Below are 20,051 nucleotides of genomic sequence, written 5' to 3' on the forward strand. Positions count from 1 at the left end.
CCTCGTGGTTAGGAGCCTTGTGGCACTTCCAGCCTTGGGCTCCTGGCCCAGCTCCGAACAGGGAATTTTTGTTCTGTCTCTGCATCCATGGAAATCAGAGCTGCTCCCATCCCGTCTGGCTGCTCCCTGGAGCAGCCTGCCCCAGGGAAGGATGCATTGCAAGGGCAGGATTTGCTTCTTTCCTCATTTAGTTTCTTTAACGAGTGATGTTTTTTGCCTATACAGCCCCTGTGCTGCCTTCCTCCCTTCCCAGGGCTGCTCCTTGTTGCTCACATCCAAAATCCAAACAAAATCCCATCTATAAAGGAGAAATCCAGAGGAAGACACAGCTCTGCTGTACCCTCCAAAGGTCTGACCATCTCCAGCCCAGGAAGCAACCTGGTTACATCCAGACCTGGCACAAGGCTGAGTGTTTCTGGGTTGAAATGCGTTAAAAAAGCTATTGCAGTATTCAGAGAGCAAAGGTTTGACCATTGCACCCAGAAGTTCTCAGGCAGCATCCCTCTGCAGCCTGAGAAGATGGGATAGATACTATAGACGGATGTTAGCAAAGGCTGTGATGCAGATGTGCCCAGAGAAGCTGTGGCTGCCCCATCCCTGGCAGTGCTCAAGGCCAGGTTGGACACAGGGGCTTGGAGCAAGCTGCTCCAGTGGAAGGTGTCCATGCCCATGGCAGGGGTTGGGGCTGGATGAGCTTTAAGGTCCTTTCCAACCCAAACCACTCTGTGATTTTTCCTATATTCTCCGTGGGCTATCAGGGCATCTTTACAAATCCTCCACGTCGCCCCTGTCATGATACGCAGGCGACAGTGCCCTCTAGTGCACCATGACACCCCCCCCATCCCCAACCCCTTTAGCACCATAAAATCAGCATCTCAATAGGTAAGACCGTGTCCATGGGATCCCGGTGCTTCTGCCCAGCTGAAGTGTCCCAGCCCCAGGAATGGGCTCTCATGTATTGGGGCTGCACTGGGGTGCAGGTGGGTGTTGCAGAGCAGCCTGGCATCGCAGGCTTCTGACCCTTTGGTGTTCCTGTCCCCTGTTCGCATACAAAGGAGACTTTGGCATGCTCACTGGTTATGTGATCCCGAGGGATCAGCTTCTTAAAACATCTTAGGTTTCAGGTTGGACTCGATGACCTTAAACCATCATTTTGGGTGGTGCGTGGAGATGTCAGGACTGTCGGTCTCAGGTGTTATCCCTGCTGGCTGCTCCTGCAGGAAATGTTCATCTTCCCGTCGCTGATGGATTTTTTAGCATGAAAGAACAGTTTGGGTTGGAAGGGACCTTCAAAGCTCATCCAGTCCAACCCCCCTGCAGTGAGCAGGCGCATCTTCAACTAGATCAGGTTGCCCCAAACCACATCGAGCCTGGCCTTAAATGTCTCCAGGGATGTATTTTTCCTCATTCTTATGCTTGCAGCTTCCTCAGAGGACAAGGAGGATGAGGTCTGTGGCAAACTGGATCCTGCACATTATGGAGAAAGTCCAAGTCATAACCCCCGTTCTCCAGGTGCAGGCACTATGTGATGCTCCATTACCTGCCCTCACCTTCCATCTCTCCACACTTCTGGCTCCTAGGACACCAGCCCAGTGGGTTGTGAGCATCCCTGGATGATGCTTCACCTATACGTTAATTACAAGCATCTCATTACTTACACCTCCCTGCACTACTTGCCTTGCTTCACTTCTCTAGCTCAAAATCTTGCCTAGGGATGAGAGAGGACATGGCTGGATGTCCACTGGGCACCCATGGACCCCAGCACCCCATCCTGTGCTGTCCTGCTCACCATGAGCCTTTCACATCCACCTCAGCCAAACGTTGTATTCTGCTGAGGAGAAGTCTGTGTTTCCTGCCTGTTAAAGCAGTGTGGAAGTGAGGACTGAACTCCCAGCATGGCACGAGCGTGATGAAAAAGAGCATCCCTCTGCTCTCCTACCTGGGAATGACGAGGTCTCCAGCAGGGATGGGGATGCAGCTGTTTGGTAACACCAGGACACGGGGAGGGTTGTTGGCGTTCACAGCTCTCGGTGCTCTTTAACCACGCACACGTTTGTTTTCCTTGGCTCTGACAGGGAAATGTGCTCCTTGAGGACTTTTCATTAAGCAAAGAATTTATGAGAGAGGATGAAAATGGTGTTTTACTGTCCGAGGTCTCCTTCAGGGCCGTTTCTTCAGAGGTTTTACTCATTCATCTTGGCAAGGGCTGAGAAAAAAACCTCTCCACTGAAACAAAAAGCTGAACTTCCACATTTGGAGCCGGTCGCATCGGCCGGTTCCGTCCCCGGCATGGAGCAGTGCCCGGAGTAACGACCCGATCCCCCAGGATTCAAAACAAAGGCGAAACACCTCCCAGTTTATGTCCAGTGAAAAATAACGTGTCCATGATGTAAAGTGTTGCTGGGATTTGATGCTAATTTTAGTGGTCACCTTGGCTGCGGTTGAGGAAGTTGCCGGCGCTGCCAAGAGCAAATTTACCTGATGATGAATGAGGAATCGGAGGATTAAATAAATAACTATCAGCAACACCTTCTTTTTCCCCTTCTTTTTTGGCAGGTCGGTGTCATCCAAGGTCACACATTTGTGCAGGAGAACAACTGCCAGAGCTCAGTGCTTTCAAATCATCTCTAAGTACAGAGCAGCATCTTTAAACTCTGGATTTAAATGCAAGAGTAAAGCAGAGTCTTCCAAAAGTTCTTGCCTTTAGGTTACACTTCCATGTCGGCATTTCTCTTCTTCCCTCGTTGTGCTCAGGCTTGGAAGAAGGTTTCAATGAACGTCTGCAAGCATTCCTTGTTTTCCTACTCAAAATCAGTCCTGAAAAATCCCATCCTGGGTACCGACCACTCTGTATTTTACCTTTTTCACGGAACGTTTGGGAAGGTGTGCTCCGAGATGGAGAAAAAGGAGGAATTTTTTGACAAAACACCACAAATCCCAACCAGCAGCAAACCCTTTTGTTTCCATCAGTTTTCGGAGCACGGGAAGGGTTCCTGCCCAGCTCCTAGCACAAACTGGAGCCGGGCTCTGCTCGAGGGGAGGCAGAAGCTCCCTGTGGAGAAGCTCATCCCAGCACAGCCCTGGCCACTGGGTTGTCTCCGCTTCCCTCTGGAGTGCACTGGCCCCCATCACAGGATGGATACCGGACCATGAGCCTGGGGGAATGCAGCCATTCCCGCATCTTTATGATTTCTTTTCATTACTCCAGGCAGGAGTTCAGAAGGAAGGAGTGTTTTCAGGCTCATGGCAGCACAGTGACAGGAAGCAGAGCATCGGGATGTGCCTTTCTCTGTGTGCTTCCCAGAAAAATGGCATGAACCCTCCACAGGTTAACGGATCTGGAGGAAAAGGGGATCACTGCTCCAAAGACAGCAAGTAGAACTACCTAATAAAGCAAAGCAGCAAAAAAAATAGGAGCAGGAAGTTCCCTTGTTAAATGAAAACCAAGTTTTATTTGATGTGATACAGTTCTGCAGTTTTGGAGGTGGCATTGAAGGATTTGGGGGTTATTTTATGTTCTATTTCACCCGCAGAAAAAGAGGATGTTGAAAGATGTGTGAGGTTACAGAAACAACACAACTACAGAGGGAGGTAGACAGAAAGTGTGTGTCAGGTGAAGGAGGAGAGATGGGGCATGGCTGAATTATAGCAATCCTCAGAGAAATGATAAATGGAAGCTGTAATTTTGATTGGGAAAAGGGACAGATCATGGGTGAGGGAATAAAATCATCAGAAAAGCATAAATCAGAAACGTGGCTGATGGGAGCAGAAATCATTTGGGTCGTATATAATGTGAATGTCTTCTGGAACATGATCCGGGGCACTGCACAAAGATGTTCTGTTCAGTCATGTTAAGGTGAACTTTCTCTATCACAGCTCCATTGACTGATGCCCTGAGAGGAATCCTGGCGTTCCAAGGATGATTCTTCCCTCCATCCTCAGGCTGAGGCCACATTGTCCGCAGGAGCTAACAGGACCCTGGTGGAGATTCCCCCTGGATGAGCCAGTGCTCTTTTCCCATGGGTAAGAACTGCCTTTGCAAGGTGATGGGCAGGAGGCTCCTGCCTGCATCTCAGACAGCAGGGATAGGGACTTTCTTATGTATCTGCCAGCAAAAGCAGGCCCAGGGAGATAGGGATGGGAGATGACGGAAAAGATTTTACCAGCAGGTAAATGTTAGCACCGTGTTTGTAAGCCTCACCCTTCCCCTTCCCAAAAACTAGGGAAATCAGGAAGAATCCTTAGCCCGGACTGTGGGTTTATTATCGGCAGCGTCCAGTCCCCCACTTCTGTGCCCAGACTGGAGCCCAATGTCCCAGCCAGGTCCCAGATCTCCATGGTCATGTCAAGCCCCTTGGCCACAATGGCTTGGGCAGAACATCCCTTATTCCTTGCTCTGCATTTTGAAAGGATGAGCATCCCTGGAGGGTTTTCTGGCATTTATGGAATGACTCCAGGTTTGTGTGAGGAAAGAAAAGGAGTGGAAATGAACTATGAGCATCTTCCCATGACCCATCTCTACCACCATGTTTCTCAAAGAGCAGCAGACTCGCAGCGCCCTACATGTACCACGTCTTGTCCTGACAGCCAAGTTTGTCTCTAAACCTGCCTGGTTCCTTTGGGTTGGAGTCCGTCTACCGATGCCTTTTTTAATGCCAGAAATGCCTCCATGAGCCAAATTTCCCTTGTAATTGTCCTTTGGATTAGTTTGGAAAATTGCATAAGCCCTGGGTTAGAGCTGGCTGCGCCTCTCATCCGAGTGCCTAAGGCTTCATGGGGCAAAGCCTAAAGAGCTGTGAAATGCAGAGATATAACAGATGTTGACATGCAGTGAAAATACTCAGGGCAGGAGCCTAAGATAATAAATCTGAAAAATTAACACGTAGGAGAAGGCAAAAAGGAGCAATATGTTTTGGTAATCATTCTGAACTGCTGACCCCTCCTCCCGCAGCTCCGAAAGCTCTGGTATTAAGCAGATGTCATTCAAGCCATGATTAACACATTACTGAATTTCTCCAGTCGTTTCATAAAGCGTTTTACATAACATGCAGGTAATTGCTTCCAAATGGCAAGGTAACAATGTGGGCTTCTATGGATGGCATTGTTTCCAGGATCAGGTGAAAACCCCTCTTGTTGCCTTGATATCAGGTGAAGTCCCACTGCGAAGACATCGCGCCCAGACGGCTGCATTTCCCATCCCTCCTCTGAGCGCCAGAGACAAAGAAACAGGCTGGGAAGAGTGAAAGCCTTCGATGTGGGGATGGCTTCTGCCCTTCAGATGTCTGTATGGGCAGCAGACAGGCCTTGTGGTGCAAAACCGTGCCACAGGTATATGTCTTTGCTGTGATTTCGTCTTCTTTCTTTACTTTTCTTGCCTTTTCTGTCATCACTGCTGAGTGCGAAGAGGTGATGGAAAGAACAGGGTGAATGGGAAAGTCTGGGCTGCGGTGGTGGGGTGCTGCTCGTCACAGGATCCCTTGCCCTGAACCCAAGCCACACTCGGAATCTGAAATCATCCATCATAAGATCAGGGAAGGAGGCATCCCAACCAGTTTATTTACTGGGGAACTGCCCTGATATGCAGCTGCGGGTCTTTGCTTTGCACCGGTGCAGGATCTCACTTGTTGTTTCAGTGTCAGTGCAGGAGTGAGGTGTGAGAGTGATGGATGCTCGGGGACGAGGGAGCCCGACAGGCTGCAAACCCAGTGCAGGCTCAGAGGATTGCTGGCTAACGGCTTCCAAGGCTGCAAATGAGCTTCCCAAATTATTAGAGCTGGAGAACAGGATCCCTTTAAAACAACTAATCTGTCATGAGACGTATCCTGTGTCTGTCAGAGGCCGGTGTGACTCCATTGGGAGAATCCATAGCAAAACTCTAGGGGAGAGCTGTAAAACATGCATGTTGATGTGGCCGTTTTGACATGACATTTCTTTTTAGGTAGCCTTAAGGGATTTGTGCTGCCACTGAGGTGATGCCATGTCTGCCAGCAGCATCTCTGCTATGGCTCTCGCTGCTGCTGAGAAAGCAGGATTGTCCTGTGGTCTTGTGAATGGAGAGATGTGTCCCATGCACAGATGCTCTGAGGCAGGCCACAGACAGCCAAGAACCACAGTAACCTGGTTGGGTTACTTCATCTCCCTGTACTCCAGTTCCTTGGCTGCAGAAGAGGGATTATAGCAGTGATCCTTCCCAGACACTCGTGAGCTCAGGTCTGCATGGCTGAGGATGCACAGGTAGGTTCACCACAGGGTTATCCTTGTATGATACTAATAGTTGATGCCAGAGCCAAGACCCAGATCCCATGTCAAGACCTTGGGCACGTTTTGAGTGCCTGAATGTGGGTGCCTGGTGCCATTGAGGTGCCCTGCAGGACCTTACCTGGCCTCTAACTGCTCTTCCAGCAGGCTCAAGTGTCCCATAGATCCTGCAGCACCATGGTTTGTCCTGAGACCCCAGAGCATCTCACACGGTACCATTTACTCAGGGTCCTGGATCCCACCCTTGCTTCTCTGGAGGGTTGCACTGATGGTAACCACTGCCCTTGGGTCTCGTTGATAGTCACCTTCATGCCATGGGCTGATGGGAGCCACCTTTTGTGGCACCAGATCTGAGGTTGACTGTGTTGGCTTTCCTGCACCTGGAAAGTTTGGGCCTATTCCCAGCACCACTGCCCGTATCAGCTGCTAAGGACAGAATGATTTATGGACACATTATTAAAGCCATATTTTCATCCTCAGAGCATGGGGGAACCAGGGGGTGGTACAGGAGGCAACGTGCCCAGAGAGGATGAGGGTGCTCTTAGACCACCTGGCTTCTCTATGGAGATGAACAGCAACAAGGCTGGGTAATGGGCTGGCCCAAACCACCAGAGAGCAGACACTGGACAGGTCGAGCCTTGCTCAGGAGGAACGGGTTAGCTAGGAAACATCTCCTGCCTCCTCCTGCGCTTCATGTCATTCATCAACTGCTTCTGCTCTTCATCACTGTCAGGCACCGAGTATCTGCACGTGGATGGGCTGCCCAGAGACAGGGGAGATGCTGATGCTGTCCAGGGTGAGGGAAGCAGATGGTGAAACCCAACCATGCACTTTCTGTGAAGCACAGCATATCAGAACTACCGACATGCCCAACCTGCCGGTGGATAGTTGGGTGCACTCAGCATCCACAGAGCTCTTCTCCAATGAGCTCATCCCAGTTTCCAGGCAAACACATGGAAAACATTTGCAGGGCACCTGCTCCTGCACCTTCACACCTGGAGACCTTCTGCCTTCACCTCTTTGAACGACCGGCTGCGCTCACTCATCACCTCTGGGACCTGGCCCTGCTCCTCTGACCTGTTCCTCACACACCAGATGGGTCCCTCCTGCCTGCTAGGCAGAGGAGAGCACTGTGATATCATGGCCACGCTGGCATGGTGTGCACCCTCCTGGTGCTGGGCACACTGAGACAACTTGTGAGCATGTAAGTACTGGGGCAAGATCAGAGATGAAGGGAGATATGGTCATGCACAGCCTGAGATGGCAGTGGGCAAGGTTGTTTGGAGGAAGAAGACATAAATCTGTGGATCTTGGTTGCTGTGTGTCCTTATGGGACTGGTAGAGATATCAGTGTGTGCCAGGGATAATGGCTATCTGCTCTCCAGTGCTTTACAGCCCACCAGAACAAATCCCATTTCCCTGCCCTCCAGTCCAAAGTCCCTGAGTTCAGGGAAGTGAGGAGGCACCAAATAGCCTGGCCCGGCCCAGTGTGGGAGCCAGGCTGGGAGGAGCAGGGTGATAGCTGGATAAAGCTCATGGAGATGGCTGATTTACCTTGACCTTGTTGGGCTTTTCTTATTGCTAACATCTGTGACAGGGCAAGAGGTGTGAGGGCATCTACCTGTGCATGGGCTGCAGCACGGAGGTGACCTCTCCATGAGCCAGCACCGAGCAGCTCAGCGAGAGCACCGCTGTGACTGCTGAAATGGCCTGGCAGGAGGGCTTTAAATTGCTCGATGTCTCTGTACTGAAAAGCAATACCTGCTGAGATGAAACCGTTTGGCCTCCTTCCCCCTGTCTCCAAGGCAAACATAGACAGTTCTATTCATACCCACAAGAAATACATATTTCAGCATTTGATTCTTTTGCTGTGTGCTTTGTTTTATCTAGCGCCATGGAGCTTGGATGTCTTTTTCATCTCATATTGTGCTTTGGATGCAACCTCTTTTATTCAGCCCTCTTGCTGCCTTCATAAAGAATAACAGCGGCAGTTGTTGTTTTTTCCCCTGGAGCATGGGCTGCTGTAAACCAAAGGGAATCTTCCTGCTGAAAGAAGGAGAGGGCAGGCGCGATGCTGCCGTATCCATTTCCACAGCAGAGCTGCAGCCCTCCAGGCCGGGCAGTTTGGCTTTCTCGAGCCTTCATGGAGAGCAACAAATTGTCCTATAAAGATTCTTTTCTTGCGTTTTATTTTTCTAAGGAGACAGGCCCAAGTTGTGAACTTGAGACTGAAATCTCCTGCTTCTTAAATGGACAACAAAGTCCATGATGGAAGCCATGCCATGGAAATCTAATGGCGTCTTCAGGTTCTGCCTCTCTCCCTCCCTAAATCTGCATCTGAAGCATCCTTTTCCTGGCTGTGGAAAGCCCATTTTGTGGGCTCAGCTTTTGCCCATCTCATGCAGCCTCTCAGCAACTGTCATAAAGGAGAAAACCTTGCAAGGACATTTCTGCTTCTGTTCCGTTTGAGGAGGGAATGTGACTTGGCCCGGTGTCAGACTTGAAGGATGTGGTCCAGCCTCACCTCCATCTTCCGATGAAGGTAACTTGGGGTGAGGATGGGAACTGCTGCCCCCAGCCTCTTCCTCTCCACATCCCACTTGGAAGTCATGCTGTAGGTGTACAAAAGAGCCAAAGATCCACGAGCCCCGTCCCAAGGCGTCATCTCTGGCTGTCTGTGGCTGCGCTGCTCACATCTGTGCTTCCCCCTGCTTATGCCATTAGCTGTGCAGCATCATACAGGAACAAGTGCAGCCAGTTTCAGCTCCGCAGGTCACCAGGTGCTGATAAATTATTTTCCTGGAGATCAATCACTTCCCATTTGCCGTGTGAAGCACCTGGGCTGCCTGCATGGAATAGCTCTGCTGGACACCAGGGAGATGTTCCCATCCATGGTCATGCTTTAGGCACTTTGGGAAACAGTAAGAAAATCAGGGCCCCACATTAAGAGAAGAAAAAGGCTGGGTGGGGAGACCTGGACATGCTCCTTCTCACTCCCTCTTCCCTTTCCTTCATTCCTTCACAGGCCTTGCTCTGTTCCTGGAGGTGAACAATGTCCAGGGCAATGTGTGTTGGAGCTGTCTAAGATGCAACAAAGAACTTCCTTTAGGCCTGAATTATGCAGATCCTCCCATTTTAGTTATTTCCACCCTGGTTATAAATAATGTGCTAAGTAGAACTTTCTTCATCCGGAAACCTTCAGGCACTGGAATCATCCAGCTTGGATTATCTCCCAAACAGGTTGCTGCAAACCACACCATCCTTTCCTTCTGGGGTTATTGCCGTGGTGATTTCCAACGACCATGAATGATGCTGGAAGCAGGAACATCTTGTGGCAATATGTTGCCCTTGAACCTTGAGTTGGGAATCGTGGGGTTTAAGGCATTTGAAAGCTGTGTCTGGAATCTGTGACTCGTGTAGTGCTCTGACATGAGAGAAGGGATGCTTTGAACCGTGGTGGCTGTGGGGGTTCACCAGAGCAGCTCTCCTGGGACTCATGGTGTCTGCAAGGCAGTGTCCATCAATACCCTTCCCAGCTCTACGCTCTGGCCCTTCATGCCCAGGTAAATACATTAACCTTAGATCAGCCTCTCTTTGTCTTGGACTGCCCAAAAGTGAGGCCAAGGCTGCCCTGGCTCTTGTTTTCCCAGTTGCAAAGGGCCAGGTGAGGGATGGCCGGTCTCATCCCTGCTAATGGAGCTGCAAATCCAACCCTCTGGCAGCCAGGGCAGGATGGGCAGGGTTGGGAACAGCATCGCTTTGGCCACATGCGTCTCTTCAGCCGCACAGACCACCGAAGACAAATGAACTGGAGGAAGCATTTCCTCTTCCTAAGGCTCACACCGGGGAGGTTTCTGTTCACAGTGTAGGTCAAGAGTTGAAAAATGAAGAAGAAAGGAAAACAGATAGAAAGATCCATCTTCCCTTATAAAATCCCCAGGGCAGGGGGCATTTGGAAGTCATTTTTCACTGAGCTGAGAGCTGTTGCTGGCCCTTTAGCACACATTATTCTCTTCTCAAACCTCATAGTTTAGGACATGGGGAAGTGTTTTCCCTCCGTCGTCTTGTGCATCGGAAGGGGAGCATTATCCTGGGTGCGAGACGCATTGCATTTTCCTTCGCATGGGTTGGGCTTTGGGGTGAGGTGGAGCTTAATGAAAATTGCTCTGTTCTCTGTGTGTAAACACGTTAAATGCATTAAGGCTGAGATGCAAAAAGAAATGAGAGGCTTGGACTTGCTGGCATTAATGCGCAGGTTAAGAGAGACAGCATTTAAGGGGAGAAAACCCGTGCAAGAAGAGGAAGGAGAACTCCAGCCTGGCTAAAGGGAATCTAAAGAGAATTCCTTTCTGGAAGGAATTCAAGAAAACTATTTTCCTTCTGTGTTTCTGTCTCTCTTCTTCTGGCTTATAAAACCACCTTGGCTCGGGTATTCCATCAGCTCTGCCTTTTATTAGAAACCCCTGCTCCGGCTGTGCGGATTTCATGCTGTTACATGAAAGTAAAATTTTATGACCAGAAGCTGAAATTAGGAAGGAACTTTTTGGTTGTTGTTGTTGTCAAGGCCTGCATTTTGTTGGTAGTCCTGAGGGGTTATTTATTTGCACTCTTTCTAAAGCTCAGCCAACTCCTCCGGGCTATTGTGGGGATGCTTGTTCCAAACAGGTGCTAACGTAGGGGAGGCTGAGCCCTGTGCGGAGCAAGGGGATGGGTGATGTCCCCCCTCTGGTGCTGTGGTCACCTCGAGCAAGCAGGGCTTTCATGGCTCTTTCAGAATAGGACTTAAGTGGGGGAGAGCAAATGTTCTATTGCATGGGACACAGGTCCTGGGTGTCCAGCTTGGAATAGGCTTGAGATGGGAGCAAAGTAACTGTGCAAAAGTGTGAGTGAGCTATCAAAGGGACAGAGGGGAGACTGAGATGAGCTCTTAGGCAGTTCTTCCCTGTGAGGGTGCTGAGGCGCTGGCACAGGGTGCCCAGAGAAGCTGGGGCTGCCCCATCCCTGGCAGTGCTCAAGGCCAGGTTGGACACAGGGGCTCGGAGCAAGCTGCTCCAGTGGAAGGGGTCCCTGCCCGGGGCAGGGGTTGGAGCTGGAGGAGCTTTAAGGTCCTTTCCAACCAAAACCAGTCTGGGGTTCTATGATTCTATTCCTTCTTCTCAGCCCGCCCTGTAAATCCGAACCTGATAGATGATAGTTTGGTTTGAGCCCATATTCCACCCCAGCTGCTTGTTGGCTGGGTAGTGCCAGCACACCACAGCATGCCAGGAGTGGAGCTGGGCTCCTGCCATGTCCCTGCTCCAGAGACACTCACCATGGTTGGGATGGGGGATGTAGGTCAAGCCCCATGGCCCCTCCCTTTCCTTCCAGCCCAAAAGTGTGTGCAACCTACTCCTGCCCTTGGAAGATTTACGGAGCAGCAGTAAGTATTTCACCAGCTCTTTATTAATAATGCAGCAATAAAAAAGGTGCAGCCTTTCTTTCCAAGGACTTGCAGAGCCCTTAATAATCCAAGGAGGGATTTGGCTCCCCTCAATAGATAGTCTACTGGTGGGCATGCTTTACAGCCCCTTTGTTGGAGCGGGGCTGTTCCCCTATCATCAAAGTGCGAACTGAGGCTCTGTGATGGGCTAGTCCATAAATCTCTCCCCTCTAATCCTTTCCTTTCTACTGTTTGCGATCTGGGGGAGGAGGGGATGGACTGGACTAGGCAGGCCAGAGCTTTAACCCTTTGTGCTTTTGGGGATCTTCTCCTTCTGAGCAGAAGAAGAGGGTGAGTGGAAGGGGGGTTGCTCCACAGCAGCTTTTTAGAAGCAGGGAGTTATATTCAGCAATTAAACCCCAAATGACAGTTTAAAGAGCTCCTCTGGAAGTTTAATAAGTCCACCACTGTATATAAGAAATAAATCTGGCTGCATTACAATCACTTCAAACTACTTAAGCAATAAATGCAGAACTCTGCTCTTATTCAACCATTATATGGGTAACGTTGCTTCACTCCTCACTTGGTTTCCAGGGCTGGGATGCCAGAGGAGGACCCAGCTCAGCATTCGGAGCCAAATGAACATTGTGAACATCACAGGTCTGTGGGAGGGGGTGATCCGGTGCTTCAGTTTGGGGCCACATTGAGTGTGAGGCCAAAACTAAACACTTGTGGGCTTGGAAGAGGTGAAGAAGCCATCTGAGTCTAATGCCAGAATCTCCTTTTGCGCTGTGGGTGGTGATGTGTAAGGCTCTCGAAAGAGATGTCGCGTCCTGACTACCTGAAGGCTGATCACCTTAGATGTGGCGGTGATGGGGGAGCTAGGGCAGACAGTGATCTTGACCTTCACGTGTTTGTGCAGACACCTTTATCAAGGCCAGGTTTGATTGACTGGACCGGTGCTGTCACGCTGTGACACCAAACCATTTCTTGGTTGTGAGTGGATCTTTACCCTCCCGCTGGAGGTCAGGAACAGGTATGAGGTCCATCAGCGGTCACCTGAGGTTCATGCAGGGAATGTGGGAGCAGACCTTGAGTGTCATGCAATCTGTTACACCAGTTTCCAGCCCTTCCTGGCCCCATTGCCTTAAGTGTGCCCAGTACGGGATACCTCTGTGCCAAAGAAAGACAGGGGCAAGGCCAGGGCAGGATCTGCTGGTCCCATCCTCTCCTTCTTCCCCTCCAGCTGCCCCATCTCCATCTTTTAGGCATTGCAGTGGTTGAAAAGTGAACTTTGGGTGTATTTTATCATGAAGGGTCCCAGGCTTTTTAAGCCCAGCTTTATAAGCAGTGCTGAAAGGTCCCGCGTCGGGCAGAGGTCTGCTTTTGAAATTGAACAAATTGTGGGTTTATGGCTCCCGTGGGGGGGTTGTGCTGTAAATCTCCCAGCATTTATCACATCTGTTCTTTCCCAACCAGGCTACCAGCGTCCCGAGGAGGAGAGGGAGCAGGAGCTGACACTTCCTGACACTGGCTGCTCTCCCGGCCCCCGGGAGCTCCTCAGGAATGGTTTTAAAGTAATATTTATGGATGATCCTGGTGGATCGGGCCCTAAAAGGTACAGAGAAAGGGCTGTTGTTCATTACCATTTGGAAACTGTGCTCTGAGGAGCTCCCTGCGGAGGGGCAAAAGAAATGGAGTGAAAGTGAAGCAGCTTTCAAGTTAATCCCGATCTTTTTGAGCACTGTGGTTGTTGGTAAAACTCAGAGCCTTATTTTTGATGAAGAAAAAAAGAGTTGCATTTTTGGGGATGGTTTTCCTCTAAATGGTTTTCTTTCCACAATTCTGTACTGAGTTCCTTAGCAAAGATATTTGTTCTTACTGATACATGGATACGTGGTTGAGTTTTGGTCTTTGTTCATACGCATCTCCATCCTAAAACAATCTATCTGCTTCAGCTAATATATTAGGAATATATTAATATAGGAATATAATAATATAGGACTATAATAATATCTTAGCATAGGAATATAATATATTGATATAGGAATATAATAATATACCAATATAGGAATATAATACTATAGGAATAACTTCAGTTCGGTGGGTTTTCCTGAAGGTAACTTCCTTACTGCCACAAACCATTGAGTTTCCATTTGATAAAACTCTTCTGAAAGCCTTGGACTCACAGTGATGTTCTCCAAGTGAAACTTCCCCATCTCAGTAATAACAGATCTTTCACCAAGACCCGTAAAACCCCTCAGCAGTTACTCAGTATTAATTACGGGAGCTTTATGAACAGGAAGGCTGAGCACAGGCAGAGGGATGGTTTGGTTGAGCACAAACAGAATAGCATCCTGGGGTTTCGAGTTTCAGAGCCTTTTCCTAAGGGCAACACAGGTGCCCTTTGAGTCAGTTGAAAGCCTCCTATAGGCTTCATTGATAAGACAAACTCCCTAGAGGCGAGCTAGGGTTTGTCCTTCAACACACTGATGTAAAGTACCTTTGGAACAGATTTATTCAAATGAATGCATGAAGAAGATAAGGCCACACATGTCCTCTGAGCTGCCTGTTTCTTTCAGTGTAATGTCTCGAGGCTTATCTTGAGTGTGCCTGAGATTAGAATTAGCCAGGGAGAGAGAAAATCAGGGTGTATTGGCAAAACAATGCACAGATCCCTCCGTAAGCCGCAGGGTTTGAGCTTCCTGGGAATTTGGCTGTGATCATAGAATCACAGGATAGATAGGGTTGGAAGAGACCTTGACGTCCTGCTCCCAGAAGGGACCACCTAGAATCCTGTGGTTCCTAGCATCTCCCCATGCAGAGATGGCATTTTCCCAGGATCTTCTCGCCACGGTGATGGGTAGGTGAGCCCATGAACAAAGTCCTCCAGCGAGGAACTGCTCTTGACTCAGCTCCTCTGCTCCACTCTGTGTGTACTTGGCACAAGGCGGGAGGTGAAGAGCTCAGCCCAGACAGCTCAAACCTGTCTTCCAAGTGCCTGTGATACTGGGCCCCCAGAGAGACATCATCAGGCACGAAGACGATGATGTTTTGCCTGACGTGCTGAGCTGTTCTACCCCATCCTCTTGGGAATGGGACAAGGAGAGGGGCACAAAGCCACAATGACTTCACCAGCAGCGCAAGGATAGGATGGTGGCCAGATCCTTGTGAAACACCCTGCTGAGTGTGCTGGCCCACGGGCACGCTTCCCAGCTCCAAGTGTGCCCTTCCATCACTTGAGTCACTTATAACCCAGTACTGCGTTGTTACCATAGGCATCAAAAAAGGAGCTTTTTCTTTGCTTTTCAGTGACTTCGTGAATGCAAGACTCTGCCAATTATCTATCATTCATGGCATTTAAAACATCAACACCTCCCTCCCAAATGAAAATGGAGTTAAAGTTCCTGTGCTTCCCTATGCCCCTTGCTCTCACCCTGTCCTTGGAGATTGGCCTTTTAGGAAATGGCCAAAGCAGTTCTGCTTCCTTGCATGAGCTAATGTGGGACTGTGGCCTTGTGATCCTGCACACAGCACATGCAGTGGGACCTGGAGCAGAGACAGGGAGCCTGGTTTACCTGCTCCTCAGCAGTAGTTGTGTTTGTGGTGGTCTGTTCACGGTCTGTCCAGTCCAGAGGTATTTGACCCCAGAGCAGATGCTCAAACTCTTTGCTCATGACTCCCACGTGTTTCCAACATCTCTGTTAAAAAAGAAACCTCCATCTCTCCCCCTCGTTTCCTTTTCGCTGAGACTCTGCTTGGAACTTGCATAAATCTTGCCCAAAAATAACACTGGCCGCTCTCCCAGCTGTGGGCGTCGTGACTCCTGCACAGGGAAGGGGAGGCTGCGATCTCATTCGTTTCGTGGCAGATTTCGGTCAGCTCTGGCCCCCTTCCATCCTCGCTGGTACCCAGTTTACAAGGTTCCTCTTTCCAGCTTTTCACTCTTCTCGTGGGCTCACCTCTGCCTCTCCAAGGCCCCGTCTCTGGCACTGCAGCCTGCGAAACGTGGCACAGACAAGCTAATAAAAGTGGCCAATAAACTCAGCGACTTCTCTTTCCTTTGCCGCAAGTGGCCAAGGCAGCCCTTTGGGATGACATTAAAATGCAGCAGAGAGGATGAGACTCGGATCCTGTTCTGTTTGCTTCCCAGCCTGTGGATGATTTTTCCACTGGTGTGAGAACGGTGCTGAGGCAGCTCTTGACAAAAGGGAAATAGTTACAGAGACAACTGCCATGGGTGCCGGTGGGCCCTGGAGGCCTTTCTCTGTTAACCAGCCCTTAGGGCAGTGGTGGCTAATCAAAGCTGGAGTGAAAACCAAGAGACTGATGCCCAAATGCTGCAAGTGAGTCAAATTCTTACGATTTTTAAGGCGTTTGACATCCACACATCACCTGTGCTGATAGCTCCCTGCATGCTCCTGGGGAGAGGCATTGTAAGGAGGAGAAGGATAGCGTGTGCTCTTGGAAATCCTTCCACCTTCTCTGTAGACATCAAGGGAGCTGAGCCCTAGCTGATCCATGGTGGATCTTTGAGACAAGGAGCTGGCTTGGCTCTCTGGTAGTGCGAATTATCTTCCTATCCAAGTAGGGTAAATCATCCATAGCCTTGTGGGGTTGGGAAGTCCTGCTGCTGGCTGCAGCCCTGCTGAGGATGGGGAATGTCCTTTGAGGTCACCTAGGCTAAGTCACATAACCCCCAGGGCTGAGTCCCCACATGGGACTGTAATTCAGGACACGGGGAGCCCCTTTGACAGTGATGGCTTGTGTTACACCAGCAGAAAAACTGCTTTTCTGTCTTCCTCTTATGGCTGTTGATTCCCTGTGCTCATGGTGGGAAGCAGGGACCCTTCCTCCCATTTGGTACCCCAAAAAGCTCCTCTCTCAACCAGCCATTTGTCTTGGTGCAGACCTGGTCTTTTTGCACTGTATTCATTTAAGATGCTGTGAAGTGAGCGGGGTGGGGGATGCTGCCTAAAACTCCTTCGGAGCCTTTGCTGGATAAATCCCCGTGGAATTTAATTTAAACGAGCTGACACCAGTATGAATCATGCCAGCATTACCAGCTCCTGAAGGCTTCCTACCAACCGCCTGCAGGGCGCTTGCTTTTTAGTTAAGTGAAGGCTAAAAGCATCTAAAACTGTTTAAGATCTCGGTCTTAAAAGAACACGGGGTTTTTTCCTCTCCTTTTCACTGTAGGAAGAAACAACATCTGCTATAAAAATCTGCTGGCCAGGGGCAGTGGGAGCGGATACCACTTATCATGGTTTGGCTATTGGAGGCAGCGGCTGGTTCCCAGCAGAAAGTGGGCCCCATGATCGCGGCGTATACCAAAGTGGTGTCTCATCTGTCTGCAAGCTGGACAGATTAGATGTGCGCAGAGAGGATGGAGAGCCAGGGAAAAAAAAAGTAAGGACATAGGGAATTGGATGGGGAGGAGGAAGGAAATGAAAGAAAACCTTCCAGGAAAAGGCAGGAGACAACGATGTATTTACAAATACGTACCTGGGCTTAAGTGGAGTCTCCTAAATGCTGCTGGGGCACAAAGTGAGGCTGCTTTGCAATAAAGCAAAGTCCATGAGGTAGCGTGTCTTTAACTGAAGAGTGACATCTCTGAAGAGGCAGGAGAGCGGTCAGGAGTAAGTCTGAAACATGTAAGATTGCAGAACTCAAAAGGATAAACATTATTTGATACCTTATTTATAGGGCACCACAGGGGAAAGGTAAAGGTTTCAGAAAAGAAAGAAGCACTTTAATTTTATCTGGAGATTTTCCAACAATAAAATCTAATCCATCATCCTCTCTGTGTGACTGCTCTTAATGAAAATTTAGAGGCTGTGACTGAAATTTAGAATTCACAGGGGATACTATTAGGAAGATGTCTAGCAGCTATGCAAAACCTGTTATATCATAGCCCCTGCCAAAGGCCGGGGAAGAGTGGAGTGTGAACCGGACAGCTTTTAATTTGGCGTGCCGAGGCTCCGCGGCGCTGAGCCTTCCTCTCCCGGGTGGCGCTGGGACCCAAAGCACCTTCTGCACCCTCCCTTAGTCCCTCGGTGGTGTTGAGAGCGATAGATCTCCTCTAATGCACTGCCTCGGTTTCTCACCCAGGTTTATTGATCATAATTAAGAGCTTTCCAAACAGAAGAGATCAAAACTGCGCAGTGTTTTCTTCCAAGACCCTGCAGTGAGACAAAGGCTGTTGGACACCGTCATGGGGAGAACATCCCTGGCTACCTGATGGGCTTGGCAAGGGGTGCTGCGTGCTGTCCTCAGCCACGTGCCTTGCTCCTGGACCAACTGCTCGGTGAGCACAAAGATATTGCCAGTGCTTGGTGGGGTAATGGGTGTATTTTTGTGCTCGTCACTTGGATGGAGACTGTTCAAATCCCTGTGCAGCCGCAGTTACTGCTGGTTAGCGAACCACCAAGCACGTCAGCCCATGCTTGGTGCTGTGCAGAGCCAAAGCAATGCCTTTCAGCTGACCCAAGGGGAAGACTGACCATCCCTCATCATTCCCAATCCTCTGCACTTTATTTTTAATCAAAGCAGATCACTAGACTGTTTCCAATACTTTTTAATGGGCAAAAAGGGTTTCGATTATAAAGACAATAATGTTCAATTATTGAAGGGCCTGGATGTACATCATGAATCAGTTTAATACCAAAGTCGCTGCCAATTATTCAACTGATTCAAAATGAGACTCCATCACATAATGTTAAATCACAGGATAAATCTGTCCTGGGAAGGGCTTTAGTAATCAAAATGCTCTCAAAGCAGAAAAAGCTTTTTTAAAAGCGGGGGGGGGGGGGGGGGGGGAAGGTTACAGCTTAAGCCAGACATTATATAGTAATGCCAGATGTTAAACAGTTGACTTAAATTATTGGCAACTATCAAATGCAAGATACTAATACTACTGGTTGCAGAGCTATGCCACTGAGTTTGTAATCTGTGGAATGGGCTTAAATATTCCTTTAATTTTCTGCCTATGGATAACAGGCAATTTGGATTAGCTTCCGCAGAATAATAACCTCCTAATTCTCAGCAGATGAGTGTAAGCCTTCTGCGACATCAAAAAACCAAGCCCTGCTTAATATGTAACCTTTAATGGCATGTGTTTTTAAAGTCTGTGACTCCACTGGACCTGTGTGATTAAACACAAGAAATGCCTGAAGCCACTCTGCCTGCCTTGCAGACAGCAGTAGGCACACACATGTCCCCTGCTCCCAAATGCAGGACAAAACATCCAAAAGAGTGTTCCCAAAAGTCCTCTTTCTTACCCCAAAATTTGCCTTTTCACGTTGCCATGAATCCCTGCGGCTGAAGACTGCCAATACCTCGAGATCACTTGGAGCAGGGGCTCGCTCCATGCCCATCCACAGGTGTGTTCCCAATTTCTCACAGTGGCTCTGCCTTTTTCCCCCTCTTTCATGCCCTGCTCCCTTCGCATTCACCCACTGTTTGACCAGTGGGACCTGGGGGCCAGGACTGACATCTCTTTATTTGTGCAGCACCCACCCTGGCATGTGTAATCCTTCGTAAGTCCAGCCAAGCATCCTGCAACACCCCTCCTGCACGGTGTCAGTGACTGCTTGTCATCCATGGCTAAGGAAAGCAGGATCTGGGCACCTCTTGACTTAGTCCAGGACCAGTGGGGATGGCCTCAAACCCACGAGCAGCTCAGGCACACGCTTTTTCCCACTGACCTTGCAGCATGACCGTGACACCAGAGACCTACATGGCCCGTGAGCTCCCCAAAGGCATGAGGACAGCCGCAGCCTGACCCACTCACTGCAAGCTGAAATAAAACATCCTGCAAGCCTGGGCCCAGGCTGAAGTAGCAAAACTCAGCTGCTCAGATGAGCCAAAACCCACATTTGCTTTTGTTTTGGGTTTGTTGGGTTGTTTTCAATCCTTGATCCAGAGCTGCAGGCGTTGGAGAGCATGGACAGCAGGGCTGGTTCCTGCCGCCACAGCAAGGGGAACATCCTTGCTCCAAGGCTGGAAGATGGGTGAAGGGGCGGTGAGGAAAGGGTCAAAACACATCCCCCTGCCTGCGAGTGAAGGAAAAATGTTGGCAGAGCAAAGCTTGCCACAGGAATAAAAGGTTGTCCTGACTGTTCATATTACTCCACATGGGGTGAGTAAAGCTGTCGGTCGGACTGAAGCGTCTGATATACAAAGGGGAATAAAAACTCATTAAAGGTCTAAAAGGAAACCCTATTAAAATACCAAATATCAAATGGAGGAGCCTTGATCACCCTCGTGCTAGAGAAGTGTCAGGGTTTGCATGAACCTGAAGGGGGGGAGTTTGTCCTGAAAGCAGAGGAAATGCATTTTGTAGAAAGCCAGGTGGGATGAGGGGCAGGTAGAG

The 20,051-nt window shown here is 49.5% G+C and overlaps 1 protein-coding gene across 1 annotated transcript in view; it reads left to right on the top strand.

The window, feature by feature from the left end:
* The window catches only part of LMF1 (lipase maturation factor 1), a 225,792-nt gene extending 210,071 nt beyond the window's left edge, over window positions 1-15,721 (top strand). The window contains exons 19-25 of the mRNA XM_065684805.1: window positions 3,877-4,023; window positions 5,149-5,328; window positions 5,939-6,234; window positions 6,992-7,462; window positions 8,729-8,800; window positions 9,284-9,821; window positions 12,272-15,721. The gene's annotated coding sequence lies outside the window, so the exon portion shown is untranslated. The remainder of the gene's footprint in view (window positions 1-3,876; window positions 4,024-5,148; window positions 5,329-5,938; window positions 6,235-6,991; window positions 7,463-8,728; window positions 8,801-9,283; window positions 9,822-12,271) is intronic.
* Window positions 15,722-20,051: the final 4,330 nt, after the last annotated feature.

Source organism: Lathamus discolor, chromosome 6 (genome assembly GCF_037157495.1).
Source record: "Lathamus discolor isolate bLatDis1 chromosome 6, bLatDis1.hap1, whole genome shotgun sequence".
NCBI lineage: Eukaryota > Metazoa > Chordata > Aves > Psittaciformes > Psittacidae > Lathamus > Lathamus discolor.